The 19,235-nt window shown below is 40.6% G+C and overlaps 1 protein-coding gene across 2 annotated transcripts in view; it reads right to left on the minus strand.

Annotated features, from left to right (window-relative positions):
* LIPK (lipase family member K) overlaps positions 1-18,933 on the minus strand; it is a 47,883-nt gene extending 28,950 nt beyond the window's left edge. The window contains exons 1-2 of one of the 2 annotated variants that reach the window (XM_055323217.1): positions 18,804-18,933; positions 13,734-13,877 (exon numbers count right to left, since the gene is read on the minus strand). The gene's annotated coding sequence lies outside the window, so the exon portion shown is untranslated. Of the gene's footprint in view, positions 1-13,733; positions 13,878-16,148; positions 16,315-18,803 lie in introns of those variants that run through there. The other variant, XM_055323218.1, reaches the window with a different exon arrangement.
* Positions 18,934-19,235: the final 302 nt, after the last annotated feature.

The following is a 19,235-nucleotide window of genomic DNA, read 5'->3' on the forward strand; positions in this document are numbered from 1 at the left end:
TGTGAATTATATGTAGGCAACTCTTGCAAGTAATGCATTTTGCACTCATGGACGCATTGGTTATGACATCAAGGATACCAATTTCTAAACAAAAACATAATAGAAATAAATAGAGATGTTTGTTCCACTTTTCTCATTGCTTCATGATAGTTGCTGTCAGGATTATCAAGCAGCCATTTAATCAGGGCTGACGTCAATGGTTGGACAGCATTCTCAGTGAATCCACACCCTAATTCTTAACTACACTGCATATACGGGGTGAGAATTGGCCAGAATATGCCAGTAGGTACAAAGACCCCATCATTAGTGTTATTTTTCCATTGAGCAGACGGAGATTCATCAGAGCAAGACTTAGCAACTGGTCTTTCTGTGTTTCCATAGCTTGCTTAGGAAAATTTTTGCAATTAAGTGAATAAAAATACTACATGTAAAATTAGTAATATGTAATATAATTATGTTAACTTATAATATAGCATAATGATGTATATTAACATATTAGGAGAGATAAGAGCTAACAATCAATACTGCAAGTTTCTACCTTATTAAGTAAAACAAAAAATAAAAGCCCATAGTAAGTAGGAGAAAAGAAGTAATACAGATAAGAGAATATAATCAATAAAATAAAAAAGAGAAAATTAACAAATCCAAAGTTGGTCCTTTGATGAGATTTATAAAACTGATAAGCACCAGGAAGACTAATCAAGAAAAAAACAGAGTTATATAAAGTATCAGAATCAGAAATTTGAAAGTGAATATCATGAACTGTATCACAAATAATAAAACTGTAATAAGGGAATATGGGGAGAACAACATGCCAATTAGTTTAACAAATTACATTAACTGGACAAATTCTTTGAAAAACACAACTTCAACAATTTCTATTTCAAGAAAATATAGAACATTTGATGAGTGCTATTCTATTAAAGAGATTGAACTCGTTTTCAGAAGCCTTTACACACATACAAACAAAAATTCCACTTTTGAGTATCTTGACTACTAAATATTAGTCTTATCTGTTAAAAATTTTTTTTAAGTTGAGCCATGTTCTACTTTGATCCTTAAAAAGACATGAATAGGGCCGCCTGGGTGGCTCAGTGGGTTAAGCTTCTGACTCTTGATTTTGGCTCAGGTCTTTATCTCAAGGTCATGAGATCAAGCTCTGTATTGGGCTCTATGCTAGGCGTGGAGTCTGCTACGGTTCTCACCCTCTGTCCCTCTCTCAGCTTACACTCTCTCACAAATAAATAAATAAATAAATAAATAAATAAATATTTTAAAAAATATAATTTCTTTAAAAAAAAGACATGAATAATAAAAAGAAACCTCAATGGTTTCCTTATGGAGTATCCCATTTAACATTTAAGGAAGAAATTATTATAATTAAGCCAAAAAAAAAAAGAATGAAAGAAAGGGAAGAAACTCTTCCCAACTAATTTAATGAGGCTCAAATAAATTTACATTATATTCTAAAGTGACCTAACGAGCGAAAACATATTTGCAAAAGAAACAAAGTTGGATAACAAGTACTACTTGATTTTAAGATTTCCATGCTATAGTAATCAACACTGACTGTGTCGTAGTGTCACATGATAAATATCTAGTACAAAGGGATACAACAACTGATGCACAAATATACACATACCCAGAATCAACTGAATTTGCACAAAGCTTATAATTCAGTAACAAAGAATCATATTTGCAAGAATGGTCCTAGAACTGTGCATAAAAGAAAAATAAGTCAAGCTCAACCTTTAACTCACACCATTTACAAAAGCTAAAAGTAAATTATTGGCCTAAACATAAGAGCAAAAACAGTGAAGTTTAAACAAAAACACAGAAAATCTTTGTGACGTCAGGATAGGCAAATATATCTTAGGACACAAAAATACATGAAAGACAAAAATGATAAATTGTATCTCACTCAAATTAAAAACTGTACTGCTAAAAAGACAACACTAAGAAATTTAAATATCAAGCCATTGATCTTAAGAAAGTATCTGTAAAACAGAAATCTGACAAAGAAATTTTATCTGGAATATATAAAAATAGCTTGCAATTCAGTAAGAAGCCAAATAGCCAATAATAAAATGGACAAAAGTTTTGAACAAGAGAAGGCATGTAATGACTAATAAGTACATGAAGGGGTGCCCCGTGCGTTTCATCATCAGGGAAATACAAATTGAGATTACAGTGAGATAGCGCTTCCCACCCACTAGAACAGCTGGGATTTATTTATTATTTATTTATTTATTTATTTATTATTTAAATAATTAATTTTTTATTGTTGTTCAATTTACCAACATACAGAATAACACCCAGTGCTCATCCCGTCAAGTGTCCCCCTCAGTGCCCGTTACCCATTCACCCCCACGCCCCACCCTCCTCCCCTTCCACCACCCCTATTTCGTTTCCCAGAGTTAGGAGTCTTTAGGTTCTGTCTCCCTTTCAGATATTTCCCACACATTTCTTCTCCCTTCCCTTATATTCCCTTTCACTATTATTCATATTCCCCAAATGAATGAGAACATACACTGTTTGTCCTTCTCCGATTGACTTACTTCACTCAGCATAATACCCTCCATCCACGTTGAAGCAAATGGTGGGTATTTGTCATTTCTAATGGCTGAGGAATATTCCATTGTATACACAGACCACATCTTCTTTATCCATTCATCTTTCGATGGACACCGAGGCTCCTTCCACAGTTTGGCTATTGTGGACATGGCTGCTAGAAACATCGGGGTGCAGGTGTCCCGGCGTTTCATTGCATCTGTATCTTTGGGGTAAATCCCCAACAGTGCAATTGCTGGGTCATAGGGCAGGTCTATTTTTAACTCTTTGAGGAACCTCTACACAGTTTTCCAGAGTGGCTGCACCGGTTCACATTCCCACCAACAGTGTAAGAGGGTTCCCTTTTCTCCACATCCTCTCCAACATTTGTGGTTTCCTGCCTTGTTAATGTTCCCCATTCTCACTGGTGTGAGGTGGTATCTCATTGTGGTTTTGATTTGTATTTCCCTGATGGCAAGTGATGCAGAGCATTTTCTCATGTGCATGTTGGCCATGTCTATGTCTTCCTCTGTGAGATTTCTCTTCATGTCTTTTGCCCATTTCATGATGGGATTGTTTGTTTCTTTGATGTTGAGTTTAATAAATTCTTTATAGATTTTGGAAACTAGCCCTTTATCTGATACGTCATTTGCAAATATCTTCTCCCATTCTGTAGGTTGTCTTTTAGTTTTGTTGACTGTATCCTTTGCTGTGCAAAAGCTTCTTATCTTGATGAAGTCCCAAGAGTTCATTTTTGCTTTTGTTTCTTTTGCCTTCCTGGATGTATCTTGCAAGAAGTTACTGTGGCCAAGTTCAAAAAGGGTGTTGCCTGTGTTCTCCTCTAGGATTTTGATGGACTCTTGTCTCACATTTAGATCTTTCATCCATTTTTAGTTTATCTTTGTGTATGGTGAAAGAGAGTGGTCTAGTTTCATTCTTCTGCATGTGGATGTCCAATTTTCCCAGCAACATTTATTGAAGAGACTGTCTTTCTTCCAGCGGATAGTCTTTCCTCCTTTATCGAATATTAGTTGACCATAAAGTTCAGGGTCCACTTCTGGGTTCTCTATTCTGTTCCATTGATCTATGTGTCTGTTTTTGTGCCACTACCACACTGTCTTGATGACCACAGCTTTGTAGTACAACCTGAAATCTGGCATTGTGATGCCCCCAGGTTTTCTTTTTTAAAATTCCCCTGGCTATTCGGGGTATTTTCTGATTCCACACAAATCTTAAAATAATTTGTTCTAACTCCCTGAAGAAAGTCCATGGTATTTTTATAGGGATTGCATTAAACGTGTAAACTGCCCTGGGTAACATTGACATTTTCACAATAATAATTCTGCCAATCCATGAGCATGGAATATTTTTCCATCTCTTTGTGTCTTCCTCAATTTCTTTCAGAAGTGTTCTATAGTTTTTAGGGTATAGATCCTTTACCTCTTTGGTTAGGTTTATTCCTAGGTATCTTATGCTTTTGGGTGCAATTGTAAATGGGATTGACTCCTTAACTTCTCTTTCTTCAGTCTCATTGTTAGTGTATAGAAATTCCACTGATTTCTGGGCATTGATTTTGTATCCTGCCACGCTACCAAATTGCTGTATGAGTTCTAGCAATCTTGGGGTGGAGGCTTTTCGGTTTTCTATGTAGAGTATCATGTCATCGGTGAAGAGGGAGAGTTTGACTTCTTCTTTGCCAATTTGAATGCCTTTAATGTCTTTTTGTTGTCTGCTGCGGCTAGGACTTCCAATACTACGTTGAATAGCAGTGGTGAGAGTGGACATCCCTGTCTTGTTCCTGATCTTAGGGGAAAGGCTCCCAGTGCTTCCCCAGTGAGAATGATATTTGCTGTGGGCTTTTCGTAGATGGCTTTTAAGATGTCGAGGAAAGTTCCCTCTATCCCTACACTCTGAAGAGTTTTGATCAGGAATGGATGCTGTATTTTGTCAAATGCTTTCTCTGCATCTAATGAGAGGATCATATGGTTCTTGGTTTTTCTCATGCTGATATGATGAATCACATTGAGTGTTTTATGAGTGTTGAACCAGCCTTGTGTCCCGGGGATAAATCCTACTTGGTCATGGTGAATAATTAATGTGTTGTTGGATCCTATTGGCTAGTATCTTGTTGAGAATTTTTGCATCCATGTTCATCAGGGATATTGGTCTGTAATTCTCCTTTTTGGTGGTGTCTTTGTCTGGTTTTGGAATTAAGGTGATGCTGGCCTCATAGAATGAATTTGGAAGTACTCCATCTCTTTCTATCTTTCCAAACAGCTTTAGTAGAATAGGTATGATTTCTTCTTTAAACGTTTGATAGAATTCCCCTGGGAAGCCATCTGGCCCTGGACTCTTGTGTCTTGGGAGGTTTTTGATGACTGCTTCAATTTCCTCCCTGGTTATTGGCCTGTTCAGGTTTTCTATTTCTTTCTGTTCCAGTTTTGGTAGTTCGTGGCTTTCCAGGAATGTGTCCATTTCTTCTAGATTGCCTAATTTATTGGCGTAGAGCTGTTCATAATATGTTTTTCAAATTGTTTGTATTTCCTTGGTGTTGGTAGTGATCTCTCCTTTGTCATTCATGGTTTTATTAATTTGAGTCTTCTCTCTCTTCTTTTTAATAAGGTTGGCTAATGGTTTATCTATCTTATTAATTCTTTCAAAGAACAAACTCCTGGTTCTGTTGATCTGTTCCACAGTTCTTCTGGTCTCGATTTCATTGAGTTCTGCTCGAATTTTAATTAACTCTCTTCTGCTGGGTGTCAGGTCCATTTACTGCTTCTTCTCTAGCTCCTTTATGTGTAAGGTTAGCTTTTGTATTTGAGTTCTTTCCAGTTTTTGAATGGATGCTTGTATTGCAATGTATTTTCCCCCTCAGGACTGCTTTTGCTGCATCCCAAAGATTTTGAACGGTTGTATCTTCATTCTCATTAGTTTCCATGAATCTTTTTAATTCTTCCTTAATTTCCTGGTTGACCCTTTCATCTTTTAGCAGGATGGTCCTTAACCTCCACGTGTTTGAGGTCCTTCCAAACTTCTTGTTGTGATTTAGTTCTAATTTCAAGGCGTTATGGTCTGAGAATATGCAGGGGACGATCCCAATCTTTTGGTATCAGTTCAGACCCGATTTGTGACCCAGTATGTGGTCTATTCTGGAGAAAGTTCCATGTGCACTTGAGAAGAATGTGTACTCAGTTGAGTTTGGATGTAAAGTTCTGTAGATATCTGTGAAATCCATCTGGTCCAGTGTATCATTTAAAGCTCTCGTTTCTTTGGAGATGTTGTGCTTAGAAGACCTATCGAGGGTAGAAAGAGCTAGATTGAAGTCACCAAGTATAAGTGTATTGTTATCTCAGTATTTCTTCACTTTGGTTAATAATTGGTTTAAGTATTTGGCAGCTCCCACATTCGGGGCATATATATTGAGGATTGTTAAGTCCTCTTGTTGGATAGATCCTTTAAGTATGATATAGTGTCCCTCTTCGTCTCTCACTACAGTCTTCGGGGTAAATTTTAGTTTATCTGATATAAGCATGGCTGCCCCTGCTTTCTTTTGAGGACCATTTGAGTGGTAAATGGTTCTCCAACCTTTTATTTTCAGGTTGTAGGTGTCCTTCTGTCTAAAATGAGTCTCTTTTAGACAGCAAATAGATGGGTCCTGCTTTTTTTATCCAGTCTGAAACCCTGCGCCTTTGGATGGGGTCATTAAGCCCATTCACGTTCAGAGTTACTATTGACAGATATGAGTTATTCTCCGGGATATCAAGCCCGTTCATTAAGACAGATATGAGTTATTCTCCGGGATATCAAGCCTGTTCATTAATGACGGTTATTCTCCGTCATTAAGCCCGTTCATGTTCAGAGTTACTATTGACAGATATGAGTTATTCTCTGGGATATCATGTCATCATGATATCTATTTAGTCCTTGTTTTTGTGGATTGTTCCACTGAACTTCTTCTTAAAGGGGAATTTTAAGAGTCCCCCTTAAAATTTCTTGCAGAGCTGGTTTGGAGGTCACATATTCTTTCAGTTCCTGCCTGTCTTGGAAGCTCTTTATCTCTCCTTCCATTTTGAATGAGAGCCTTGCTAGATAAAGTATTCTTGGTTGCATGTTCTTCTCATTTAGGACCCTGAATATATCCTGCCATCCCTTTCTGGCCTGCCAGGTCTCTGTGGAGAGAGACGTCTGCTGTTACCCTAATACTCCTCCCAATAAAAGTCAGTGACTTCTTGTCTCTTGCTGCTTTAAGGATCTTCTCTTTATCTTTGGAATTTGCAAGCTTAACTATTAGATGCCGAGGTGTTGAACGGTTTTTATTGATTTTAGGGGGGGATCTCTCTATTTCCTGGATCTGAATGCCTGTTTCCCTTCCCAGATTAGGAAAGTTTTCAGCTAGGATTTGTTCAAATACATATTCTGGCCCTCTGTCCCTTTCGGCGCCCTTGGGAACCCCAATTAAATGTAGGTTTTTCTTCCTCAGGCTGTCGTTTATTTCCCTTAATCTAACGTCATGGTCTTTTAATTGTCTGTCTCTTTTTTCCTGTTTCCCTCTTTGCCATCAACTTGTCTTCTATGTCACTCACTCGTTCTTCCACCTCATTAACCCTCGTCGTTAGGACTTCTAGTTTGGATTGCATCTCATTCAATTGATTTTTAATTTCTGCCTGATTGGATCTAAATTCTGCAGTCATGAAGTCTCTTGAGTCCTTTATGCTTTTTTCTAGAGCCACCAGTAGCTGTATAATAGTGAATTCTGAATTGGCTTTCTGACATTGAATTGTAATCCAGATTTTGTAACTCTGTGGGAGAGAGGACTGTTTCTGATTCTTTCTTTTGAGGTGAGGTTTTCCTTCTAGTCATTTTGCTCAGTGCAGAATGGCCAAAAACAAGTTGTATTGGGAAAAGGAGAAAAAGAGAAAGAAGGAAAGAAAAGAGAAAAAGAAAAAAGGAAGAAAAAAGAAAAAAGAGAAGAAAAAGAGAAAGAAAACGAATGAAAGGGAAAAAAGGGTGGCAGAAGCAAACAGTAATCAAAAACCAAAAAAAAAAAAAAAAAGAAAGAAAAGAAAAGAAAAGAAAAGAAAAGAAAAAGAAAAAGAAAAGAAAAGAAAAAAAAAAACACGGGCGAGTATCTTCTGATTCTGTAGACTTTAAGTCCCTTGACTTCCCCTGGAACTGGTCCGTCCAGCTGGTCTTCTGGGGGAGGGGCCTGCTGTGCTGATTTTCAGGTGTTAGCACTTGGGGGAGCTGCTCTGCCCCTGCCTGCTGCAGGGCTCAGTGGGGGTTGTTTACCCCGTGAGGCCCCAGGAGGAACACCCACAGTGGCGGGGCCAGCTCTGGAGCCCTGGAGTCAGCCCCCGCAGTAACTCGGGAGCTCTGGGTCTGCAGGGCCTGGAGGCTCCTGGGCGGGGCCGCTGATCTGCTCTTCAGGGCAGGAGCGTCCTTGCTGTCCTGGGCCCTCCCGGCCTCTGCCTGTCCCGGGGGAGGCCGGATCCTGGGCTGTGTCCCGGCGCCCTGTGCTCCGGGGCCTGCGCTGTGGGATTCGCGCTCCCGCCCCGCAGCCCCCTCCGCGGAGCCGCCGCCCGAGCCCCTCCGAGCTGCTCCGGGTCCCGCCGTGCGCGCTGCAGCCCTTAGGGAGCTCGGCGCACTCTCCCGGGGCGCAAGTGTCTGTTAGTGTCCCAGGGAGCCCGAGGGCATCCCCGCCCTCCTGGGTCCTGCTCTAACTCCCTGTGAGCCCCTTTCCTCCCGGGAAGGTTAGTGCAGCTCCTGCTCCTCCGGGACGGGGCTCTCCTGTCCTGGGGACCCTCGCCCCGGCCTCAGCCCGGCTCCTCACAGGGCCCCTCCCCCTTGGAGGCCTTTTGTTTCTTTATTTCTTTTTCCCCATCTTTCTACCTTGATAGAAGCGCGTACTCTTCTTACTGTAGCATTCCAGCTGGTCTCTCTTTAAATCTCAGGCTGAATTCGTAGATTTTCAGGATGATTTGAAGGTTATCTAGGTAATTTGGTGGGGACAGGTGACTTGGGGACCCCACTCTTCCGCCGTCTTGCCCCTCCTCTAACAGCTGGGATTTAAAAGGCCGATGGTTGGCAAGGACTTTGAGCAACTGAAACTCCTGTGCCTGGAATCCGGGCACCTGGGTGACGAATATTTAATATCAACACCGATCTTCTGGCGGGCGCCTGGGTGGCTCAGGCGGTGAAGCATCTGCCTTTTGCTCAGGTCATGATCTTAGGGTCCTGGGGTCGAGCCCTGCTCAGTGCGGAGTCTAATTCTCACTCCTTCTCTCCCCGTCCCCTATGCTTATGCATGAGCCCCCCCCTTTCTCTTTCTCTCTCAAATAAATAAATAAACCTTAAAAAAAAAAGACTGGTCTTATGACAGTTACATGGTTTTATTCGTCAGGGCTCGTGCCTTGCACTTTTACAACACGGAATCCCATTACAATATACAAGCCATACCTCAATGAAGTGTTGAGAACAAAAAGAAGCAGCAACCACAGTGGCCAATATCCGGGCCCTGTTGGTGCCCTCCACTCGCTTTCTCAAACCTCAGAATCTCAAATACTGGGTCTTCAACCCTGTCTCCCAGAGAGTCTGATTTTAAGGTAAAGCAGAGACTCAAGAGCTGCATTTTTCTTTACTTATTTTTTTAAGAACTGCATTTTCAATTAGTGCCCCCAGGTGGTTCTCCGTGCAGGTGGCTCCAAATTCACACTTGGAGACACACGTCACTAGACAGATTTAGTCCCTATTTCTCTGTGTCCTTGTTCCCCACGCCTGCAATGTCCCTACTTTCATCTCTCCGGACTCTCCCTCTTGCCTGGTTCAACTCTTTTGAGTCATTCTCTGACTGCCCTTTGCTCTGAAATCTTCTTCTAACAAATTTGAAGATGACATCATTTCCCAATGGCTTAATTTCTGTTGTCTCTTAAATTACACAGCAAGCTGCCTGTCGTAGCCTTCCTTCATAAACATTCCAAAGATGAATAGTACATAGTTCAGTAGTAATTGGGAAAAGCTTGAATTGTCAGCCTTTTCAAAGGAAATCTGAATTACAACGCCTGTAGAAATAACCCAACACTCCTCCAGAGCATCAGCTCAATTTGCTCTTTTGTTTTGCTTCTTGGCTGACATTTCACTTAACTGTTCAACAAGAAAATATCTTGGCACTCTGCTTTGTGTTTCACCTCTCAGTCCTCATTTTAAGGGCAGATTTCCAGGCTTTGTTTTTGAAAGAGAACTGATGATATTTGGCATATATTAGATGCCTGATAATATTGTTAGATTCTAACTCAACTGACGGGTCACAGAGCCAAGCTCATGCCATCTGCATGTGCTCTTATATCATTCAAACTGATTTCTCTTTCAGATATAATCTTTATAGAGAAATCATAAAACCCTGAGATCTTGACCCAAGCCAAAATCAAGAGTTGGTCATTCTGAGCCCCCCAGGTGTCCCACTCTCATTTTTAGTATGCTTCCTGTGTAATAATAATTTTTGAAAATAACTTTGGACCAGGAACTTTTCAAAGCAGTTTATATGAATTAACTTATTTAATCCAGAAAACAATTTTATTAGTGGGTCCTACAGTCCATCACTACCCTGTGCTGGAGCATTCCTTGGATCAGTTCATTTCACGACTATTGGCAAGACCACATTTCATAGAATTTTCAGTCATTTAATATAAAAAGATACAAGCGAAAAATTGACTTCAAAAGAAGTTGGTCACCTTGTGACTTCCTCATCCTGGCCCTGTGGTAAAAAATGGGATGAAATTCTTTGTTCAAGAGAAGGAGAAATTATTGATCATTGATGTGCACCACTCCAAAGGGTCTGCTTTTTCCCTCTCTGTCTCTTCCTCCTTCCCTCCTGCCTTCCCTCTCTTTTCATCCTCCTTTTTCCTTCTCCCTACATCATTCTCGTCCTCTCTTCCACCCTCCTTCCCACTGTAGCAGGAAGAATCACACCAGCAGTTAGGTTTTAAAGGGCTCTTAGGGGCACCTGGGTAGCTCAGTTGGTAAGTGTCTTACTCTTCATTCTGGCTCAGGTCATGATCTCAGGGCTGTGAATGGAGCCCTGCATCGGGCTTAGCAGGAAGTTTACTTGAGGATTCTCTTTCTCTCTCTCTCTCCTCTCTCTAAGATTAAACAAACAAACAAACAAACAAATAAATAAATCTTAAAAAAATAAAGGGCTTTTAAAGAGGACTTTTCTGAGGCAAATAAACAGAAGTGGAAACTGCACAGGTAAATCAGATTTAGATCCCTGCCAAGGCTGTAATTAGGCTGAACAGGTGCTGTGGTTAATGAGAAGAGGAAAACAAACTTTAGCTCAAATTACTCACAGTGTGGGGTCTGGAATAATAAAAATACACTGTCTGGCATAATCAAGGATTATTCTGAGCAAGCTATGATGTATTTACAGCAAGTACTTTATCTGTTCACTATTTACAGGAATTCAGGCCATTAATACTTGGCACCTGGTAGGTCCACGATATGGATTTGCTAAATAACATGAGATTGGTAAAGAGGTAAATGCAAATCACTTGCTTTTTAAATTGTTGTTATTGCTGGTTTTAACTCTTTTAGTTGAAAATATTACTGAAATGTATATTTCCCATCTAGTTAAAAAGTGACAAAAGAAAATTATTTTAACTGAAAGAGGCTCAGCTGGAGTACTTTCCTTCCTGATAAATTGTTCTTAACCTTCTGGATGGCTCCTCAGTAGCCAAGATTATTAGAAGAATATGGAAATTAATCAAATTAGAAAATAAAAGATCAGTTTCAAAACTGGAAAATATATTTGACAAAACTCAACTCCTCTTCCTAACCAAAAGTAGAAATAGAAATTTCTCAATTAGTTGAAAGACTCTTATGAAAAATTCTCCAGGGACGCCTGAGTGGCTCAGCAGTTGAGCGCCTGCCTTTGGCTCAGGGCGTGATCCCGGATTCTTGGGTTCGAGTCCCACATCGGGCTCCCTGCATGGAGCCTGCTTCTGCCTCTGCCTGTGTCTCTGCCTCTCTCTCTGTGTCTCTCATGAATAAATAAATAAAAATCTTAAAAAAAGGGAAAAATTTCCAGCTGTGATTATTATAATCAACAGTAAAATACTCAATACTTTCACTTTAAGAATGGGACAAAAGACAGGATATCTGCTCGTATCACTTCTCTTCAGCATGATGCAGCAGGTGATATTAAATAAAATAGAGTAAAAAATGAAAATGAAAAACAAAACAGAAAAGCATAAAGATGGGAAAGTAGAAGTGGAACTACGTCTGCAGATGACATAATAATGTATTTAGAAAATGCTAACTAATGTGAACAAAAATTAGATCTAATGAGTAAATGCAGAAAAGTATCAGCACACAAGGTCAATATAAAAAATATGCTAACAAAAATATGCTTAGAAAATAAAAATTTTAAAATATGAATTAAATGGCATAAAAACAAAACTAATAAGTAACAATTTGAAAAAAAGGCAAGATCTTCACACTAAAAATTGCAAAGCTTTGAGAAACCTAAATAAATGGAGAGAAGTCACCTACTTTATATATAAAAGACTCCATATTGCTAAGCAGTAGTTCCCAAATTGAACTATATATGGATTAAGTTCCAGGGACAATTCCTGCAGACTTCTTAATAAAAAATGACAATCTGCTTTCTTAAAAATAAAGAAAGTTTTTTTAAATTTATTCCTGAGAGACACAGAGAGAGGCAGAGACCCAGGCAGAGGGAGAATAGGGCTTCCTGTGGGGAGCCCAATGGGAACTCAATCCCAGGACCCTGGGATCATGCCCTGAACCGAATGCAGGCACTCAACAACTGAGCCCCGCCAGGCATCCCTGACAAGATGCTTTTAAAATTTATATAGAAATATAAAGACCATATGATAGCTCAAGCTAGTTTTAGAAAGAATAACGAAATTGGAGGACCTATATTGTAAGATTTCAAGAATTTGCTATGTAACCACTGTAATCAAGGCAATGTGGTACTGGCAAAAGGATTGAGAAAGATCCATTAAAAGATTAGAGTACAGGAACAGACTAAATTACATGTGATCTAACAAATTTTGACATATGCTCTAGTGCAGTTCAATGAGAAAAGAAAAATCTTTTCAATAATTATTTTACCAGAATAACTGAATATCAATTTTGGGGAAAAAATACCCAACTTTGCTACATTTCTCTAACCAGGCATAAAAATATACTTGAGATGCATTACAAATCTAAAAGTAAAAATTAAACTATAAAGCCCTTAGAAGACAGAAGAAAATATCTTTATGAATTTGAAATAGACCACTAGCTATAAAAGGAAAAACATTATGAACAAGGCTTTATTAAAATGAGCTTCTGGCCATCAACAACACCATTAAGAAAATAAGAAGGCAAATCACAGACAATAGGAAAACACTTTCATCAATATCTGGTAAAGCACTTATGTCTAGGATTTTTCAAGATATAAGTAGTAATAAGAAATAGAATTAAATTTAAAATTAGCAAAATACTTGGACAGTCACTTCACAAAAGGATATATGAAGGACTGATAAACACACGGAAAGATGTCCAATAGTGTTAGTCATTAGAAAAGTGCAAGCGACTACTTCACACCCGCTAGATTGGCTGATGTTAGACCAGTGGGGCGCCTGAGTGGTTCAGTCGGTTAAGCATCCAGCTCTTGGTTTTGGCTCAGGTCATGATCTCAGGGTCCTGGGATCAGGCTCCACACTGGGCTCTACCCTAGGTGTGGAGTCTGCTTGAGATTCTCTCTCTCCCTCTCCTTCTGCCCTTCTCCCTCTTCAAATAAATAAAACTTTGTAAATAAACAAACAAGCCAATAATAGTAAATATTGGAGAGAAGGAGGAACAACTGGCTTTCTCATACTTTGCTGATGGGAGTTTATAATATTACAACTGTGAGAAACTGGCAATTTTTTAAAAACCCATTTTTTAGCTAGTTTGCTCAAAATAAAAGAAAATACAAGTCTATATAAAGACTTGTTTGCAAACTTGTTCCTTGAAGCTCTATTCATGATAGTACATTATTGAAAATAACCCTGAAGTCCATCAATAATAGAAGGGATACACAGTTGTGTCATATACAATGGAACCCATTGACACGCACGGCATAGATCAATCTTGCAAACGTTTTGCTGAGTGAAAGAAGCCAAACACAAAAGAATACTTACTTGGTAGTTCTTTTTCTATGAAGATCAAGGACAGGTAAAATGAGCAGCTCCTGGCTGGCTCAGTTGGCAGAGCATGCAACTCTTGATCTCAGGGTTGTGAGTTCAAGCCCCACGTTGGGTGTAGAGATGACGTAAAAACAAAATCTTAGGGGGGGAAAAGAACAGATAAAATAAATGTATTGTGGTGGCATTGACTGGAAAAGTACAAGAGCTTCTGGGTGATAGCAGTACTCTCGGCCTTGACCGGGATTGATTGTTGAGACTCACCGAATTGCACCCTTAAGATTTGTGCATTTTTATTGTATATAATTACAACATGATTAAAAAGAAACTGGAAACTATGTTGCAAAGCAGGTGTTCTCAATGATTACTAGTTCTGGCATAAATTAGTGCAATTCAGTTGGTAAATAGCATTGCTACATTTACCAGGACTTCTTACGACCATTCATATCTTAAGTCTCAGAGGTTCCACTTAATAAATGGATACCAAGGGAGTATGTTTTTCACTTGGAACATGGGAGGGGAGTGGGGGATCTCTCTGTACAAAGTTGCTTTCATGCTTGTTATTTGAAATAAATAAAACTTAAAAACAGAGGTTCAGTTGTAAAGCGGTGTTTAATACAATGTATGTTAATTAAATATATCAGATGATTAATTAAATATCGTAGAGAAAGCCATTAAAATGTTCATGAAAACACTCTTAGGGTATTACATCAAGTGGGGAAAAAATGTCAGGAGGAAGAATTGTGATACCAATGGTATTTACTCCAGGGTATGCAACAACTCTCCAAGAAATACACAGGCATATAAATCGCTTTTAAAAAATCAGATTATAGATATTTGTCTCTTATATATATTCTTTCCTAAAACTAATACAACTTAAGAATTTATGACTTCAAGCTGGTTCTCCTTTTTCAACTCTTCAAAGGGAAGGTTGACCTCTCCCATCTCCTGAATCTTAGCATGGTGAATAGCACAGAGGAACACCCCACAACATTGGGATTGGGATTGGGGTAGCAGTCCTTTCCCAAGAGTGAGTCACCTCTGCAAATGTGTTGGGTTTTAATTCTTTGCTTTCAAAAGATTGGAAAAGAATCTCCTTCAGTTGTTTGGAGGTAGAGCACTAAAAATAAGTTTTGTGGATGCATTGCTATGTAATTTGTAGCACTGAACTTCAGAAATAATTCTGAACAGCATGAAATAAGCATGGTTTTTCAGCACTTACATCTGTTTAATAAATGGAAAACAACTGAAGCTTAATTTTGTTTTATCTGTCAATAAATAATAACAATTGGGTGTATGAATTACAAAGAGAAGTTCCATTCTTTTCATTAAGAGATTCACTGCTAAAAAATTTGGTTTTAATGCCTCATAATCATTCATTAAACCTTTAATATATTTATGATCCTTTGACCAATTATATACTAATAAAAATTACAATGGCAAGTCCCTAAAAAATTAAAAGAAAATGCAACTTTATGATTATAACTTGAAAATGACTTAAATTTCAATGCACATCTACTGTTTTAGTTGCAGAGAAGAAGGGTCAATTGATCAATAAAAGACTCTTCAAGCATACAAATACATTAGGATACATATATTTATGGAAATACATAAAACACCTGTAGAAAAATAAGTGCAATGGGAATATGAATTCAAGGAATAAACAAACAATATAATTTTTTAATCCATTCCATAAGAGATTTTTTTCCAGTGGATGATCTTAGGTTTCAAATCAAATCACTATTCTATTGGACATTTTTTAAAATTGTGTAATAATTTTAATTTAAGCTATCAATATTTACAATATGTCTTAAGGTGCATCCTTACAACTATTCAAAATTATAAAAATTTTGTATGTCAGCCTAAAAATGTGTGCAGAGTTATGGAGTTTTGCACAATTTGTCTGGGGGGATAGAGGCAGAAACTATTTTTAAGCAACTTACAGACACATTTAAAAATATATATATTTAAAATACCTCAAGGAAATAAACTAAAAAAGTATGATCTTCCAAAAGACTGGGAGGTTTACTCCAAAATGATAATGATTATATTTGGATTCTAGGGATAAAAACTTCTCTTTTTGCTTTTATTGGTTATACATTTTCTTCAATAACTTTATTAGGTTGAATTACTCTTATAATAAGAATATACTTAAGACATTTAAAAATAATTAGGTATAAATTTAAACCCGATGACCTCTGAGTAAATGCCCTAATGATGTGGAAACAAAGGCAGAAGGGAAGTTATTAAACTTCCTCACCACTTAGAGCCCACTGACAAGTGCTTGAAACAGGCAGAGGGACCTTCCTCTAGGGACTCAACTGCCTGGATGTTGATACTTTACTAAGCGCAGGAGGCAATCTCAGCCAGACCCCCAGGAGCCTGTAGGTCTACTTTAATATATAAAAATACCTTTGGAGGGACGCCCGGGTGGCTCAGCGGTTGAGCGACGCCCGGGTGGCTCAGCGGTTGAGCGGCTGCCTTTGGCCCAGGGCGTGACCCCGGGGTCCTGGGATAGAGTCCTGTGTTGGGCTCCCTGCATGGAGCCTGCTTCTCCCTCTGCCTGTGTCTCTGCCTCTCTCTGCGTCTCTCATGAATAAATAAATAAATAAATAAATAAATAAATAAATAAATAAATAAACAAACAAACCTTTGGAAACTTCCCTTATCTCTATCCCCCAAGATATATGTTGGCAATCATCTCCCAAGTGTATGACCCACCGATATAGATCCAAAGGGTCTCACTGAGTGAGGGGCAGGCAGGGCGGGGTAGGGAGAGACAGGTAGGGGGCTACATGGCCAGGCTCACAGAAATACTGAGGTATAACAAAACCAGATCACCCTGCCCTGGGCATCAGTGGGGGGCCGGGGGGTACCCCTTTATGGCACTCACATTGTGACCAGGCCCCAAAGAAGAAGGAAGCCATTAAAGACGTTCTCGCCAGTCCTCGCTCAAACCAACACATCACAAGACTGATAAGGCCACAGGCTCCCTGGTCAGTTCTCAGTCAAAGACTGTGGGTGGGGACCCACGTGGGCCACCCTGTTGGGACTCCACTGCCTCCTGAGGGCTCTCTCTGTGTCCTTGCTTAAGAAAACCCAACCACTTTGCTTGCTCTCCGTTGTCACAGAGATTCATCCTTCGACTCCATGAGACAAGAACCTCGCTGTCCTGCTTCCCTAGAAGTCTTCTTCTGGGGCAAAGTTCACAAGGTTTAGTATTTCTAGTTTGTAGTAACCGTATCCACAGCCCCTTACCCCCCGCCCCCCTTCTAGTTTACTACAGGAGTCTGGGCAGTGATGCCAATGCCTGTGTTCCCCAGAAGACTTGTCCGTCAAGGAAGACATTCTGGTGTTCGCCATGTTTCCCCTGTCTATCTGACATAATCCCTCCCAAACCAGTTGGGGTGTTCACGAAAATTTAAATTGTCTCGTCGTCCTTCCCTCTGCATCCTTCATGAAGCTCTGACATTCTTATCTCTTCCTGAAGAGGTGTGACTCACAAGATGAGACACCCTGGGTAGCCAGGCGAGTCAGAATCTGGATCTAACGCAGTTCTCTGTTTTCTGAATTCCTCCACCCACAGGGTGAAAGAAGGAATCGGGAAGAGTGAGGACACTGTCATCAACAAGTGAATGGGAGGAAATCATTACACCACCCGACGCCCAGGCCCGCAAATCTGGGATTCTTTGCGTCAAGGGCAGAAGGACTCTAGCAGCTTTGACAGGACCTGCAGGGGGTGGGGGTGGGGGAGCTGAGAGGCCAAGAGTGGGTGCCAAGCCCAGGGGAACCCCCACAAAAAAGATTTGCAGGCTGCAAGGGGAATGCAATGGTCAAGGGAGAAAAGGAAAAGCAGCCAACACTAGAGGGCATCGTATTTTCACGGCTCTTCTAAGACGTTAAGGACCAGGCCCTTGAACTCTGGAAGGCTGTTGCTTCAAAATTAAAAAAAAAAAAAAAAGTAAGACAGACAACAAAGGAGAAGTCGTAAGGAGATCTGGATTATTTTACGGAGTCAAAGAGACACGGAAGAGGTCGGCGAAGATGGTTCGAGCTAGTTGAGCTAAAGCGACTCCTTGGGCACCACAGTCCCAGCCCCACACTTAGTTCCGTGCAGTATCAGAATTCTGGTCTGAAGCGTTACGTGGGCTCCAGTGACTCTATATTTGAGCAGCTATCTTTTCCCAAACATGAAAGTCTTATAACAACTTCCTTGTTTCTGAAACCAGAAAATAATAGATAAGTCTATTGTATGAGCGAGAAAATAAACACGTGGCTTTGGCAGGTAGACCAAGAGGATGGCCACTTTTGCCCTCAATGCCTGTGGAACCTGAGTCCCCGAGGCCGACCCACGCTCACGGCCCTGGTGTCCTCGCAGGCCTGCAATTGTGAGGGCAGGGGGTGCGCCGTAGTCTTATAACCGCATCAGTAGGAACCACCTTTTCACTCCTCACCTAGTGAGACTATTCATTAAAAAGCAGCAGGAAAGGAGAATGACATGTCCCCACGAACTATTGGAAGATGCTCATAATTCCCATAAGCAGGAATGTCGCTTAGTACGGCGATGCCAGCCAATCACTTGGCCCCACACTCCCCCGCAGATGACCCTGCTCGTGAGAAGGAATAATCACGTGTAAGGCCATTGGAATGGGACAATAAAAGGCTTTTTGAATATTCCAAAGGGTTTTTAAGACATCACCCAGACAGTATTTCCCAAAGCCCTAGATGGATAGTTCAAGGGGATGATCTCGTACATCCCCAGGATCTGCCACTGACCTTTCCCAGGTGTGCACTTACACACCTCCTGTGAGGACACTCAGGCTGGGTCTGCTTCCTAAAGGCTGCAGCTTTCGGAACCTCACTCTGACCTTCTCTGAGGAAAACTGCACCAGAGCTGCTCGGTGGCCACATGAGTCTCTCGCTGTCTTTGGCTCCACGAGGTAGCGCCAACGACGACGAGACCCTTACCAACACGTGAAGTTCCTGCACCTCCAAATGTTTCCCATGTCTCATTGAATGCCAGGACCCGGGCCCTGCAAGTAGATCCCTGGCCCAGCAGGTCATTACCTGGTCCCCGAAGTGTCTGGCTATGCCGCGGGCTGTGGGGTGTGTGTGCATCTGCCGTCTTCGAGCCCTGAGAGTTTCCAATTGATTCCAGCTCCGACCAGAAGCAGTTGCCAGGAGAACACGCTCTGCTCCAGACAGCCCGGGAGATGTTGCAACCAGAAACTTCTCAACGCAAGGCAGATTAGTCATGGCTTCAAATATGAGGGATGCCGCCCAGGCAACCCTGCCAGGTGAGTTCCTAGCCGGGGATGAAAAAAGAAGTATTAACGGACTAAAACCTTGTGCCTGCCAAGCCGGTCCCTGGGTTCTGTGCCTCAAGGGTCAGATGCATTGGAAGCTTCTCGGCAGAACACACACTGTCCATCCAGAAAAGAGTTCCACCCAACGATGGATGCCATGACCCGGTCCTACCGGCCTCACTCCCCCTGTACC

Source organism: Nyctereutes procyonoides, unplaced genomic scaffold (assembly GCF_905146905.1).
Source record: "Nyctereutes procyonoides isolate TBG_1078 unplaced genomic scaffold, NYPRO_anot_genome, whole genome shotgun sequence".
Lineage (NCBI taxonomy): Eukaryota > Metazoa > Chordata > Mammalia > Carnivora > Canidae > Nyctereutes > Nyctereutes procyonoides.